Source organism: Electrona antarctica, assembly GCF_951216825.1.
Source record: "Electrona antarctica genome assembly, chromosome: 20".
In the NCBI taxonomy this organism is placed as follows: domain Eukaryota; kingdom Metazoa; phylum Chordata; class Actinopteri; order Myctophiformes; family Myctophidae; genus Electrona; species Electrona antarctica.
In genome coordinates, this window is record NC_136801.1 from 18,921,917 (window position 1) to 18,936,690 (window position 14,774).

Consider the following 14,774-nt stretch of genomic DNA (forward strand, 5'->3'; position numbering starts at 1 on the left):
TGAGCAGTTGAAATCATAAACATACCAGTTATATTGAATGTTTTTTTCCTTTCTGTCTGTTTGTGGTTGTTGAGTGCTGAGTGCTGCTGAGTGCTGCTGGTAGGAATAGTCCGGCAGCCAACAGGCTTCTTTTGTTTAATTTCAAGGACTCCCTGCAGTTTGACATGCATATTAATCTACAGACCCCCGTTTTTAATGGCATTTCCATCTCTGAGACCCCAATTTATATTGTAAAATCAATGTTAATTTAACTCTGAGAGTGTACAAAAAATGTGTACACTCTCAGAGTTACAGACCCATAAGGGTCTATTTGGTTCCGAACTATCATTTAGCTGGGTACCCACTGGAACTCCCTCAAGGACCCCTGGGGGTCCCCGAACCCCACTTTGGGAACCACTATTTAAGCTGTGAGCAGCATTGAAAAGCTGCCCTCAGAGCAGCAAATTAACATGGTTGTACAGTATGTATAGCATTTAAGCTGCCCTGAGAGAAGCATTTAAGCTGCCCTGCAGAGCAGCATTGAAAAGCTACCCTCAGAGCAGCATATTGACATGGTTGTACAGTATGTATAGCATTTAAGCTGCCCTGAGAGAAGCATTTAAGCTGCCCTGCAGAGCAGCATTGAAAAGCTGCCCTCAGAGCAGCAAATTAACATGGTTGTACAGTATGTATAGCATTTAAGCTGCCCTGAGAGAAGCATTTAAGCTGCCCTGCAGAGCAGCATTGAAAAGCTACCCTCAGAGCAGCATATTGACATGGTTGTACAGTATGTATAGCATTTAAGCTGCCCTGAGAGAAGCATTTAAGCTGCCCTGCAGAGCAGCATTGAAAAGCTACCCTCAGAGCAGCATATTGACATGGTTGTATACAGCATTTAAACTGCCCTGAGAGAAGCATTTAAGCTGCCCTGAGAGCAGAATTCAAACTCTGCCCTCAGAGCAGCATATTAACATTGGTGTTCAGTGATGTCATCAGAGTCACTGATGGCAGAACACTGGTAGAGATTATGCCATGGTACCCCAGTCTTCTGATGCTATATCCTACCCCCTCTCCGAAACTAGCTCCTCACCACTCACCCAACACACTTCCACTCAGTATGTGCATATAGTTATAAATAAGAGACAGAACTATAATAGAGTAACAAAGTGAGTGCGAACTATAAGCAAGCATCTAAGTCACTATGGGTGCATACGTGATGCACGTACGCACCCATAGCACGACTCGCGGTGCTCGTTCATGCTTTTGAAATGAATAGGTACAATTCTATGATGTAGATGGGCCCCAAATGGGCAGAGCCCACCACTTTTACAACCCGGGAAGAAGGGGTGAGAAACTCAATGCAAGTGGATGAAAGGGGAATTCCAGAGCCGACTCTATTATTTATAACTCTATGTGCATACCGAGTGGAAGTGTGAAGGGCGAGTGGCGAGAAGCTCGTTCGGAGAGGGAGTGCACCGCCAGTCGGCCAGTAAACATAGACCACTATGGGTACTTGGTGCGTCTTGGAAAGTCTGGTGACGCGAGGTTGATTAGGTGCGTCTTCTCTTGAATCTAGGGGGACGCGTTCTAGTGTGCAGCGGTGGCCGAACGGTTTGCGGAGCGGTCTTGTTATCGGAAGGTCGCCAGTTTGAATCCCCGGACCGGCACGTTAAAATTACCACCGCTGAAGTGCCCTTGAGCAAGGCATTGAACCCCTACCATGAAATGTTCTATGAGCAGGGTGTGGCTGTAAACAAGCATCTCAAGCTTAGTCCATTCACCCTGGGTAAACAAAGAACTTTGCTTTGCTTTTGCTGCACGCACAGTGACCTGCACTGTTCCGTTCCGTCCCTGCGCGTCAAAAAAATACTGGTACCGCTCGGGGCGCTGTGGTTGCTGGCGGCGTGTTTCCTCCTCCGCGTCATCAGTGCCCATACCCGAGGCGGGGTTGGCGAAAGGGCCTTTCTGTGCGGAGTTTGCATGTTCTCCCCGTGTCCCCTAGGGTAGGTACCCTCACAAAAACATGCAGTAATCCTGGTCTCTAAACAAACTGCCTCCCCCTGGCCAGCCGGGGCGCCTGATGGAGGGGAAAGGAACTGGTTGGAATAACGTGTTCCTTCCACGCGCTACGTCCAACCAGGGAAACTCCCCCCTGTCACGTGTAAAGGAGCAACTTGGACACTCAGGCAGGAAGGAAGCATGAGTTCAAGTCCGTTGCTCTCCCCATGTCCCCCATATATGGGGACTAGGTTGGCGGAGGGTGTGTAGAGAGCCCAGGATCACATTAGATAATTGGCACAGGGGTGAAAAAATGGGTTACAAAATCGAGGGATAAAAATGTAGAGAAAAAAAAATACTGGTACCACGGTGGTACTGCGTTCTTTGAGCATGACACCACTGATTATATGTATGGCTTTAAGTTTTGTTGTTCTCTGTATGCGAGAGCATAATAGAGGGTATGGGTGTGACATCATCATCATACCCGGAAGTTATGCGGGAATGCCTACTGAGTGGCAAAAAACTACTTTCTGGACTTGACGCAGTCCATACATCCAAACAGAAAAGTCCTATCTGATTGCATTAAATGTCTTTAAACAACATTAAATTCACTTTGTCACTCACTTTGCCACTCGATTTGCCACTCGATCTGCCATTCACTTTATGCATGTGCATACCCTCTATTGTGAAGTGAAACGTTAGAACTGCCATTGTTAACATGCATTATGCATAGCTGTATCTTTGTGGTAATGGTTGTTAGAATATGGCCTCAGCTCAGCTGCCTGACTCAGTGACCAAACATGTATCTATAAGCATTGATAACCATGACATGATGATTGTCTACTGTATCAGAGGGACTGACTGTATGTGCAATATATGAGATGCATGGATGTTCCTGCTCATCCTGTTCTTATCATGGTTTCCATAATCTACTAGGGACGTCATAGATCCACCGTCCTACTGTATATGTGTGTGTGTGTGTGTGTGTGTGTGTGTGTGTGTGTGTGTGTGTGTGTGTGTGTGTGTGTGTGTGTGTTTAAAAAAGTAAAAAAAATGGCGGCGTGCATAGTTTTCAGTAACCCTCCCTCCTTCCCCTTCTCTTCTACTTCTATCTTTCCAGAGGGGTTTCTACACATTCCACATGGCTCTCACCTTGACCCCTAAGCCAAAGTATCTGGGTCCTTAAACCCCTCGAACCCCCCAATCCCTCTCCCGCCCACGCCTGCGCTCTTGACCATCTAAGCTGCACACCGGAAGCTTGCGCATGGTGATGACCTTAGATGATCACGCCGGCACCTCCAATGCCATTCGTGCCCCTGACTATCTAAGCCACATGCTGCACGCTCGCGTGTAGTGATGCCCTTAGATGTTCTCGCCGGCACCCCGCATGTCATTCGTGTCCCTGACTATCTAAGGCACACGCTACACACTTGTGTGTAGTGATGACCTATAGATGTTCATGCCGGCACCTCTAATGGCCTCCCCAGCCCCTGGCCATCAAAGCCGCACGCTACACGCTTGTGTGTGGCGATGACCTTAGATGACCATGCTGTCCCCTAACTTCTTGGCCGTTTATGCCGCACGGGCCATGCTTCACATGCGACGCGCCCATAAACGACCATACTCCACGTCTATCCAATAAACAACCCTAAAGGTCCTTTTGTCTGATCCTTGGTCTTTCCTAGTGAAATGCCATTGATAATGAATAGAGAATTTAATGTGTCTGAGCAATCGTCTGTCAGTATGTCTGTCGGTATGTCTGTCGGTATGTCTATCGGTATGTCGATGGAAACCCTTGGCCAATAAGGGACCACCATTCTTGGTGACGTAACTAAGGTATATTTCAAGGTTGGTATAAGGTCAATAATTGATTATAGCGCCCCTCACTTCACACAGGTGTGATTTTTATTATCTCAAATTTCTGTAGTTTTGTTCGCTCAGACTGAGAATACCAACTACCAGGCAATACAGAACAGAACCATTCAATAATGTTCTGTACTCTGTATTTTCCAGTAGATGGAGCCAAATCCTAAGGAAACTAATTATTTCTATACAGGGTAAGGCTCTAGCACATCATCAAACCACAACATAAGATCATACTGTATGTCATAGGCTATACAAGATGCCATCAACATTTTGATGTAACGGTCCCCATGGATTTGCATTAGTCTGTGGAACCCACATTTAATGTGATTTCCCTTTCAGATTAAGTCGTATAATTGCGATACTGCAGGTGATAGCCTACTTTGAACCTCTGTTCAGATTAGTCATTCTTCATTTCATTTTCCCCGTTTTGTGACACCTTCCAATAAATGAATTTCCACTTTTGGCAAATCCATTAACATTCATTCTAGAACCATGTGTGGGAGTCGGACCAATGTTGTTGCAATTATAAATGAATCTGCTGTACAGATCTAATATTATGAAATGTCATTATAATTTATATAACTGGTTCAAAGTGTCAAATATTGTCTAGAGATAAAAAATAAATAAATAAGTGCTTGCTTTAAGTTGCTACTTTTAATACAATTAATCTAACCTTCAAACATTTAGGTAGCCTATTAAACAGACTGACAGGCAGACATTGACAATGAACAGGAGGAGACTGATGTGGAATCAGCTATTAATTGGCTAAGCTTGTATATTCAAATGAGATATAGATTTGAGTGTGCAATATTGATCTTCACAAAATCATGGATGACCATACTATACCTTGTTTATGTTTGTTTGTTTATGTTTGTAATAAAATCACAAATCATCAAGTAGACGGATAAAACATGTCCCTGTTGTGTGTAAAGTTGTGTGCAGATGCTGAAAGATTAAATTCAGAGGCATTCCCCTTTTAGTATGATGCATCTGCATAAAATTAAACCTGACAAAGTAATATCCCAATGGCAGCATTGGCAGCATATTCCTATTATGCTTATTCCTATTATGCATTGCCTCCATAATCTTAGGTGTGCGTGCGTGCGTGCGTGCGTGTGTGCGCATCTGCCACAACGCAAAGTCTTCAGCATTTGTGAAAAGCAATTATATCCCCCCTAAGAAAATTATCCAGATGGGTTTGAAATATATGCAACAATTTGTTTGGTCATTAAGATGCCTATTCAGAACTTTCTTGCCTGTAATTATAGCAAACTAGGCAGTATGCCACTGTCACTGATGCTGCATTCCCTATGAGTCCAGGAGTAATTGTCTTTTATCTGAGGGAAAACAACAGCCTCTATATGTCTAATGTTCAGCCCACATCCATAACTAATAGCCAGCCATGCATTCCTTTTGTACCCACAATAAAGACTCCTGGATTGCTGTTTTCTCAGCTGAGCTCTGAAATTCTACACTGTTCAAACAAAAACAATATCGTATGTGTTATGTCCAAGAAGGTAATGTATGATCACTATGGTGTCACTGAACTAATACACTTTTGGTGTGGGTCTCTCTCTCTCTCTCTCTCTCTCTCTCTCTCTCTCGGCTTTCGGCTTTCGGCTTTTGGTTTTGTTCATTCTGGCAGGAAAGCCATAAAAAAAAAGATTTTAGTCCATTGAAATAATTCATTTAATTTAAGGGTTAAGGATAAATTCAATAATGTAGAGTAGACAACCATCTGCAGTGAAATAAATTAATTATAGTATTTACAATCTGATCCATGCTCAGCCCTGCACCAATGAAAGTTACTGGAATGGTTTAAAGATGGGGACTCAGGGGAGTTAAGAATTCAGAATCTCAACAAAAGACAACATGACAAGAAAGAGACATTACATAATTACTGACAAGAAAGACATTTTCTACCCATTGACAATAAAGAGACAATGGTGTCTATTGACAAGTAACAGACACTGCTGCCTACATATTGACAGAGACAGAGGATAAAGTGGTACAATCAGCTGGTGCATTAAGGGCACTGTGGCCTCAGATCATGCCATTTTATTGAGGGGCACAAGGCCAGACTGAGGGGCACAAGGCCAGACTGAGGGGCACAAGGCCAAACTGAGGGGCAACGACGGCCATGGCCTTCTTGGCCTGAGGGTTTAAGTGCTTAAGTGCCGAACTAAGATCCAGACAGGAAAATCCTAAACATGGTTTTGTTTTTCTCCTCCCTCAAACTACATTAACACTCTGCAGTGATGCTGCATATGGGCCAGGAATGGCTCTCCGCCAGTAGTTACACATAGCCATATGACCAGAGAGCTACGCCTATTAGCATGGTCACGTATCTAAATTCAGGCTAAACTGGATGGAAACAATTCAGAGTGGCGCAATGTTTTGAGTGAAAAGTAATTGCTTATTACTGTTATCTGCCAAGCCGATGACAGGTATCAGTATTGATTAGGTATTGATTACAACTTATTGATTTGGTGAGCTCACGTTGCCATCCCTGTCCAACCTTGGGGCTATAGAATCAGCCTTTCCTGGAACACCATTTAAATTAATCCTTTTCATTAAAGCTTGATGGGAGCTTCATGAAGCCCTTATAGTGACAGCTAATTTAATAATGTGAGGCATGGACTTAAAGCCAACCTGGTCGCCAGATATGTCATTGTACATTTCTTCAAACAAGAACTTGTAACTAAATGTTTCAAGGCAGGCAGCCATGCAAGCATCGGCCTTGAGCTCAGGCAGGTGGCCTGCCAAACGAGGCGTGGCCGCACAGAGCTGTGTGAAGCCTGCTGCTGCCAATTCAACACTGTTTGTGTTACATACGGATATAGGCACATAATAATAAATAATACATTCTCAGTTATAACATAATTCAACATTCTACTATAAATGCGCCACGTCTCGTGTGTGCGTGTGTGTACGGTTGTAATGCACGTAACTCGAGAACCGTTTGACCCACCGACTTCACATTTCGACACACGCGTTCCACACCCACACAGGGAGTGCAGTGCCAGGTATCGAGTCGGTCAGACCCACGGTTTTCCAGAACCACCACAAAAGGCTCTGGTCAGGCTCTGCCAGTGGGCCTAATGAGGCCAACTCCTTTCACCTGGGCCAGGCTCTGTCAGTGGGCCTAATGAGGCCAACTCCTTTCACCTGTGCAATTTCCAGCCTCTGCCTCAGCCAATTGAGGCTCAACCAATCAGGCTCTGCCAGTGGGCCCAATTGATTGCCAAGTACACTTTTCAGTTTGCAGTCTTCACACACACACAGGCACATGCACAGATCTCCATGTGGGACACCGGCTGACAGTTAAAACGGGTGCTATGACAATGTATATCATTAGGTTCCCAAGTTGCATCGTTCCCAAGTAGGCCGTGGCCGACTGCTAACAGCCAGGTTTAACCTAATCCTGATGTCTTTACTGTTCATTAAGAATCAAGCTGATCACAAACCAAAGAGTTTTTCCACACTTATTCAATTATTATGGATTTATGTTCCCTTATTTTTATTGGTCTGCATTAAAAACTCAGGTCGTCAGATACTGTCACATTATTGCATTATTAATCACAGGATCATCGTTTGGCTGTCTAAAATCTTGCCTCCCGAAAACAGAGACAATGAACATATAATTCATGAGTTGCAGCTCGCTCCTTGCACCGAGAAGGCTTTTGAAGTTGTCTGCCAGCTCTTTGCTATACGAGCCATAAATGGGTTGTGTAACACGCAAGATGGGAGCTGGTGTTGAACAGCCTGATCATGCATGGAAAAGTTCTTTATTCTTCGAAAAACGTCTTCAGTAGAAATGCTGACATGACTGTTTCAGGACATGATCCATCTGAAAGCCATTCAAACTGAATCAATGAGGGTTGGAAATCAATGAGAGTAGCACGCATGCACGCGCAGATGGGAGCACACACACACACACACACACACACACACACACACACACACACACACACACACACACACACACACACACACACACACACACACACACACACACACACACACACACACACACACACACACACACACACACACACACACACACACACAATAGATCCATCTGTGGTAAAAATGAGTTGACCAAGCAAATAGTGCTGGGAGAGCTGCCGACTACTTCTTTTAAGCTCCATAAAAATGTCCACGACTGCCTCAGGCAAATTTGTCATATTGAGCCGCTATTAGTACCAATGAAAAGATCAGCATTTCTCGCATTGTTCTTCCACAGCTGCCCTAGAGCACTCTATATCGTTCCAAGTAGGCCCACGGTTGGTTTGCCATCCAGAGCATTCTGTCATGTATTATTCCATATGACATGTAAATGCATTTGCACATCAAACAGGATGTGTCCTATTTAACGGCTAATCATGCGGTCACATGTGAGAGCAGATCGGCTTGCCAGGAGTCAGAGACCCAGAGGAAAGGCAGCCCTTTCCCTTAGAGCTCTCCACATGGGTCACCATGGTCAGATGAATGGAACCACATGAAACGTTATCGGCTGATGCACCATTAATGCAATCATGAAATAGTCATCTCTCATCTGGGATACACGTGTACTGTATCCCAGGCCAAGTATAGATGAAGTTTTTGATCGTGAAAGTCAGGATTTTCAAGAAGCCTGGAGATTATGAGACAAGGATTCTTTTTGTGTGATGAGAAAGTGATCCATGATGAGATTTCTCGTTCATGAGTGGATAATAAAAAATCAGACCCGTCTGAAGTGAGTGGTACTGTACTGTACTGTACTGTACTGTATTGTACAAGCCCTCCTCCCTGGCCTGTGTGTGTCTGTGTGTTAGGCTGTGACACTTGGTGGTGAACAAACGCTATAACGCTATTTTCGTGCTTGGACAGACCCAGGGACAGACCCAGGGACCCATGGACAGACCCAGGGACCCAGGGACACACTAGCTTGGGTTCCAGCCTGCAAAATATAACATGTGTAATGCACTGTACTAAAACACCTCTCTGTAGGCAGGCGACACGATCTGAAATACACATTGTGTATCGTATCAGCAATATATCGTATATACGTAGACCAATACATTTTTTATGAATCGCTTGTACCAGCTCTCCCTAGCTGCCTTTCCCTCATTCACTCAATGTACATTATTGTTTATTTAGTTAGGAATTCCCAAACTGTGGCGCTTTCAACCTCATGGGGTGCGCAAGCTTCCTCTAGGGTGCGTGACATTTGAGTACCACAGACGAAAAACAGTCTAAGTCCAAATTTCAGACTGACCCCTCCACGAAAAGGCCTCGTTGTCCTGAACCCTTATCTATCATTTATATATTATGGATCAATAGTGTGGACTTAGACTGTTATTCGTCTGTGGTACTCATAGTGTAATGATTGTGCTGGTGTTATATGATTAAAATCATTATCAACACGTATACATTTCTCTGAACGTTGACATTTCCCTAAACAAATTCCTCAGGAGGTCACTTCACATTTTATTTTCAAACCATGTGAGAAGGTCATATTCTATCACTGGTAAAACATACGGTATGGTAACATTTTACTGCACCAAAGTGGAGAAATCTCCCTTCACAATCACCAACAGGGTAATTGATTTAAATCTGCTGAACGTCTCTGTAAGGTCAGGCGGGTGGGTGTGATTAAAAAAATAGAAAGAAAACAAAAGGCGGACCCATACGCCTCACTATACAAACTGTGTGTGTGTGTGTGTGTGTGTGTGTGTGTGTGTGTGTGTGTGTGTGTGTGTGTGTGTGTGTGTGTGTGCGCGCGCGCGTGTGCGTGCGTGTGTGTGCGTGTTTATGTTTGCCTAGTGAAGGGGAGAGATGAAGACATGTGCATGGACATGACACACCAACGATTCGCAAAGTTGAAACTTGCAACTCCGTGCAACATAATCTTAAAAGTGACATTATTATTATTAACATGCTTTCTTTCTTCTTGTTGTTGTTGTCTACAGGGACTACATTTTTCGCAGAGCCTGGGAGCTGATGGGCGCTGAAGGGGCGCTTGTTTTATCCCACCAGGCTGTCAGTGGGGTAGGGAGCGCTCCACTGTGTTCATTTAGACCGCACACAAGTGGTTATATAACCTCACAAAAACTATGCCTAAACCTTAACCTTAACCCTATAACCCTAAGATGAGATAGATACTCCCCGGGCAATAGCATAAACACAAAGAGCCATTTAGATTCAAAAATCAGACCATCAACACCCATTAATGTAGGGTGTAGATGAACATGCTTAATCCCCTCAAAGGTAATCACACTTTAACATCTGACCTCCATTAAAGGGATAGTTCAGATTTTTTAAACTTAAGCTGTATGAAATACTTGCCATTAATATAGTGGTTGCAACTGTATTAATTGATTGCCCGAGTCCCGTGGTGGGAGTTCTGCTCTGGTTTTGGTCAATAGTAGTTCCGGTCATTTTGTGGGGGTCACTGGGGCCACGCAGTAAAAGTAAATTAATTCACAAAACTAACGTCATTTGTATTGTTGACCTTGTGGCATGTCGCTAGGCAACAGGCCGCCAGGTAAGCATGGGCCCCGAGAGAGCCAGTGGGAGAGAGGCAGAGTGCAGCCGAGAAGACCACGCCCACCACTCGGCCAGCTGGTAGACGCTCGCTACGTACCCGCCTACATTCTGTCTCAAGTTCATGCCTACTCAAGGGCCACAGGCCACCTGTGCGTCTAGACAGAGTGATAAGGTGTAGACGAGGCTGCCTCTGCCCTAATTTCCTCTCTGACTCTGAGGGAACAGGTCGGGCCATGCTCTGGCGGTAACCCGCTCCCGACAATAAATCGGAATATAAACCACTCGCCTGGCTGGATTTAGACGGGGAAAGAAGTACCCGTCATTGTGTCACAGCCAGGAGTGAACAGAGACATTGTGCTCTCGTTATCAAGCCCATACCCACGGGTCTGTGAACAATAAATAGCCGAATTGGCGATATCCTGTATCCACCCGAGTGTCTTGGTGTTGTTCAGTCCCCACAACCTATTTCTAAAATGTTAGTGCAACTTTCGTTCAACTTTGACCCCTCTATCACATGGAACTATTTTTTGGGCGTAGTGGACACAAAAAACAGATGAGGGGTCATGAGGGGTGATAGATATAGTTTGTTTTTAATTTCTTTGTGAAAGTAGACAAAAGTAGGATCTTTTTAAAAGCATCGGTCTGTCTCTGGTACTAATGTTTGTTTTTCTTACAGGGTTACAGGGAGTGCAACTCCTACGCCTTTCCTACCATCTCAATAAAAGCAAATACACTACATGGCCTGGCCACTCACCCATCCTTAAAAGCACAATATGTTCTCTACCTTATCTAAGGTGCTAGAAATCTGAAATGCCACTGTGTTTGGTAATTTGTTGGTCCAAATCCAACAGAAAGTTCATGCTGTCTGTCTGTCTGTCTGTATAGTGAGGAGTGGGCAGGGACACGTAATGTTTGAGTACAGGCAGAGAGAGAGACAATAATGAAACTTGGTAAAAAACGCAAGAAAGTTGCATGCCAACATTAAGCCCAACGCATTGTTTTGAAACCATACCCCTAATATTGGCTTAACATTTTGAGTAATGCTTTAGGACAAAGAAAAGGAGAACAGCCCCCTCTAAGACCTATGGAGCCATAGAATCCCTACAAAACAATATTGTGGCTGTCTGGTGGAAACCTAGGCCTACTGTATGTCCAAAAGAGTTATCTTTCAGGAAAAAAAAAGTGCTCCAAAATCCATCCAATGGATCCAATGTAGTTATCATATTTTAGTCACAAGCGCTCATTAATACTTTTGTGTCTGACCCATAGGTGAGACATTTTACCGTTGACACCCTCCCACTTATTACACGGCTACTTATGGTAATACACAAATTAATAAATGGACCCAAAAGTGACAACAAAACAAAGTATTTCCTTGCTTATGGTAATGAAAGTATTCCAAGTTGGCCCCTCAGCGCAGAGCGCAATGAGTCGCCTCGGAAACAAGGAAGTGAGTGTTGATCAAATGGAATACATTTTCGGGTACTGCATCGTCTATTTCTCGCTTCAAATGTTTTCAAAAACATTCTTGAAAGCATGTTGTTTAGTTAAATGACATTGTGTGTTAGTTTACATTGGCTGTCATGTTGGGTACAGCATAAAATCCAAGCAGCGCAGCAGGTGCTCCGAGGCTTTGTTATAGACCGGAGCAGTCTATTATCCAGAAATAACACACCGATGAATTCAGTGATTGACCAATCAGAATGTTCAACCAAGCCGTGTAATAATGTATTAATATACTCTATACAGACAGAGCTGAGTAAGTCGGATTCGTATTTTTTGTGACACTGCATGATGAAGTAGGGCTTAATTTATGAAAAACATAAAACGTTAAAATATGGAGATATACAAGGTCTCTGCCCCAACAGCAACGAGATGATGCTTTCCCACAAGCCTTTAACAGTGCGCCTAAATTAGGAAAAAAAGAAATCTACATCCACACATAATTGCAGAAATGAGTATGTGATGTATCTCATTTCAGCATGCATAATATTTCCTAAAGGTCTTTGAGAAAAAGAGTACAATTCAGTCAAAGCAGGTCTCATTTTAGATTCATTTTAATCCTGCCCTTCAGCTTCTCTCAAGGCAAGCCATCTGTTTCTAAACCCAGACTGTTTTCTGTTGGTACAAAGCGTGTCTGTATTATAAAAAAGTTAAAGAAATTAAAGAATCTTTTCAACTTGCAGTAATTCAAAATTCACAGTTGAGATCAAATGTTCTGCTTGCAGTATAACTGTACCAGCTATGGAGCTGTAACCTTTGACATGACCTTTCTTTCATTCCTTGCAAGTAGCTTGCGTACAGATATCTAGCAACTAAATGTTCAAGTTGATTCTCAGGCGTTTCACTGGAAAAGTTAGAAATCGCATCTACATGAGTCTATATTCAAGGAGACACAATATGTCACTACTAATTCATGGCACAGCATTGGTCAGGATAGTCTATGCATTCGTTCACACATTTAAATGCAGTTGTGACCTTCTGGGCTAAAATAAAATGAGGTATAAAGTTGGACCATATACCATAAGCTACGGAATGTCTCTCAAACACGTAGGTAGGGCTCTATTTTCATCCATGCTAAACCACTTATCCCTAAACTGTTTTAACTAATTTGAAAAAACATTTTTGAATAGTTAAAATATCCAATCTACAAGCTCACAATGTGTCGATGTAGATCGTTTTCTAATTTCTAAATTTAAATCTCCAAAGAAACTAGTAATTCAAGTTTTCAAATAATTGTATGGAGTAAAAGTACTGAGAAAATAAAGATAATTTCCTCCAATTTAGAAAAACATATTTCTCTGATAAGAATGCTAAAATAACCCTGTATGCTTTGTGAATGTACTAACTATCACTAATGCAACATTTGTATTTTTCCAGATTATACATAATTCAGTAAACCCCATGCAGCTCACTAGCCACAGCCAAAACCAACCATGAAGGCTGTGGTAAGTGAAAGATCAGTCTCATCATCTTCTGTTCATAAAGTGGGTGCAATACTGGGGTTTGGATCCCCTCCCCTTCCAGTGAAATATGCATGCAGCATGCCACAGCATACATTATATCCATCACTGTGCCTTAACCAGCAGAAAGAATCATGTTTAGTAGCTGTGAGAGACAAGGTATACTGTAGCTTTAGTGGAATAAATGAGATGTAGAAAGAGGCAAGGGTGGGTATATCCATAGCCATCTAATAGAAGAGTTGCGATATTGAGGGGGCAGAAAACAGCCCGCGGTCACGTGGTTCATGTACTTGCGCGAGCCCATAGACTCCAATGCATTACGTAAACTTCCGGTTATCCCCATGCTCAATAAAGGTCTATGTAGAAGAGCAGCCATTGGACAGGCCCCTTAAGTGAACAGAGTTTGCGTGACTGTCTTATTCTATCGCTCTGGGTATTGTGGCAACCCAGGGGAGAATAGGCAAGATTCACAATAAAATAAGAGGCTCAGAGTCAGAGTCAACATGTAACTTAAATTGTCTTTTATTAACTTGTTAGGGAAAGGGGAAAACGGGGCAAAACGTCAACTTAGGATTCCTCCTGTCTGGGGCTTGGGCTTCTATGCACAGTCCTGTGGGCAGAGCAGAGAGAGAGCTAGTGACTATACTGTATTCAGGGGGTGGAGAGTGCTGTAGGCTCTCCCTTGTGTAGTTCAGTCGGCCTAGGAGGGAGGGAGAGAAAACGAGACCAGGTGAGCCACAATACACGCACAGCACATCCAAGTGGGTCCAAAGGTTTGAGTTAAATCTTGTACTCACTTGTGAGATATCATACCAGCCTCCTCATGAACAGAGTGATTCCTGCTTCCTCACTCCTCCATTAGTCCAAACTGACTGACTCACCAGGCAGCTTGGGCGTCGGCTATTTAAAAGCTTCTGTTGATTGCCTTACTGGCTGCAGGTGCGTCCATGTCCAGGCTCCCATTGGCTGCAATACCTGTACAGGGTAATATACTCCCTCTATCACCTCCCCCAGCCTCCTTCTGTGGGGAATAGGCCTGGCTATTTCCCCTGGTTTGCCACAGTATATCTAAACCCATTAAAACCGGGAAAGTATCTTTGTCATTTTAGATATAGCACACTTTTACATATAGCATACTTTTGCTTCAAAAGTAGCAGATACACAAGTAGCATAGCACATCACTTCGTGCTGCGCACAAAGTGATCTAGAAAATGGGGGTCCCTGCAACAAAATATTTTCAGATGGGGGTCGGCGGCCAAATAATGTTGGCGGTCCGTGACATGAAAAAGGTGGCACCGCTTTTGCCACAATTAGCCTGCAGATAATTGTAGTGAAGTGTCAACATTTGCCTGTTGAGGTGTAAAACTTTAAACACTGCAGTAAAGAACAGTTGAACTGTCCAGCAATGAACCACAGCCAAAACCAACCATGAAGGCT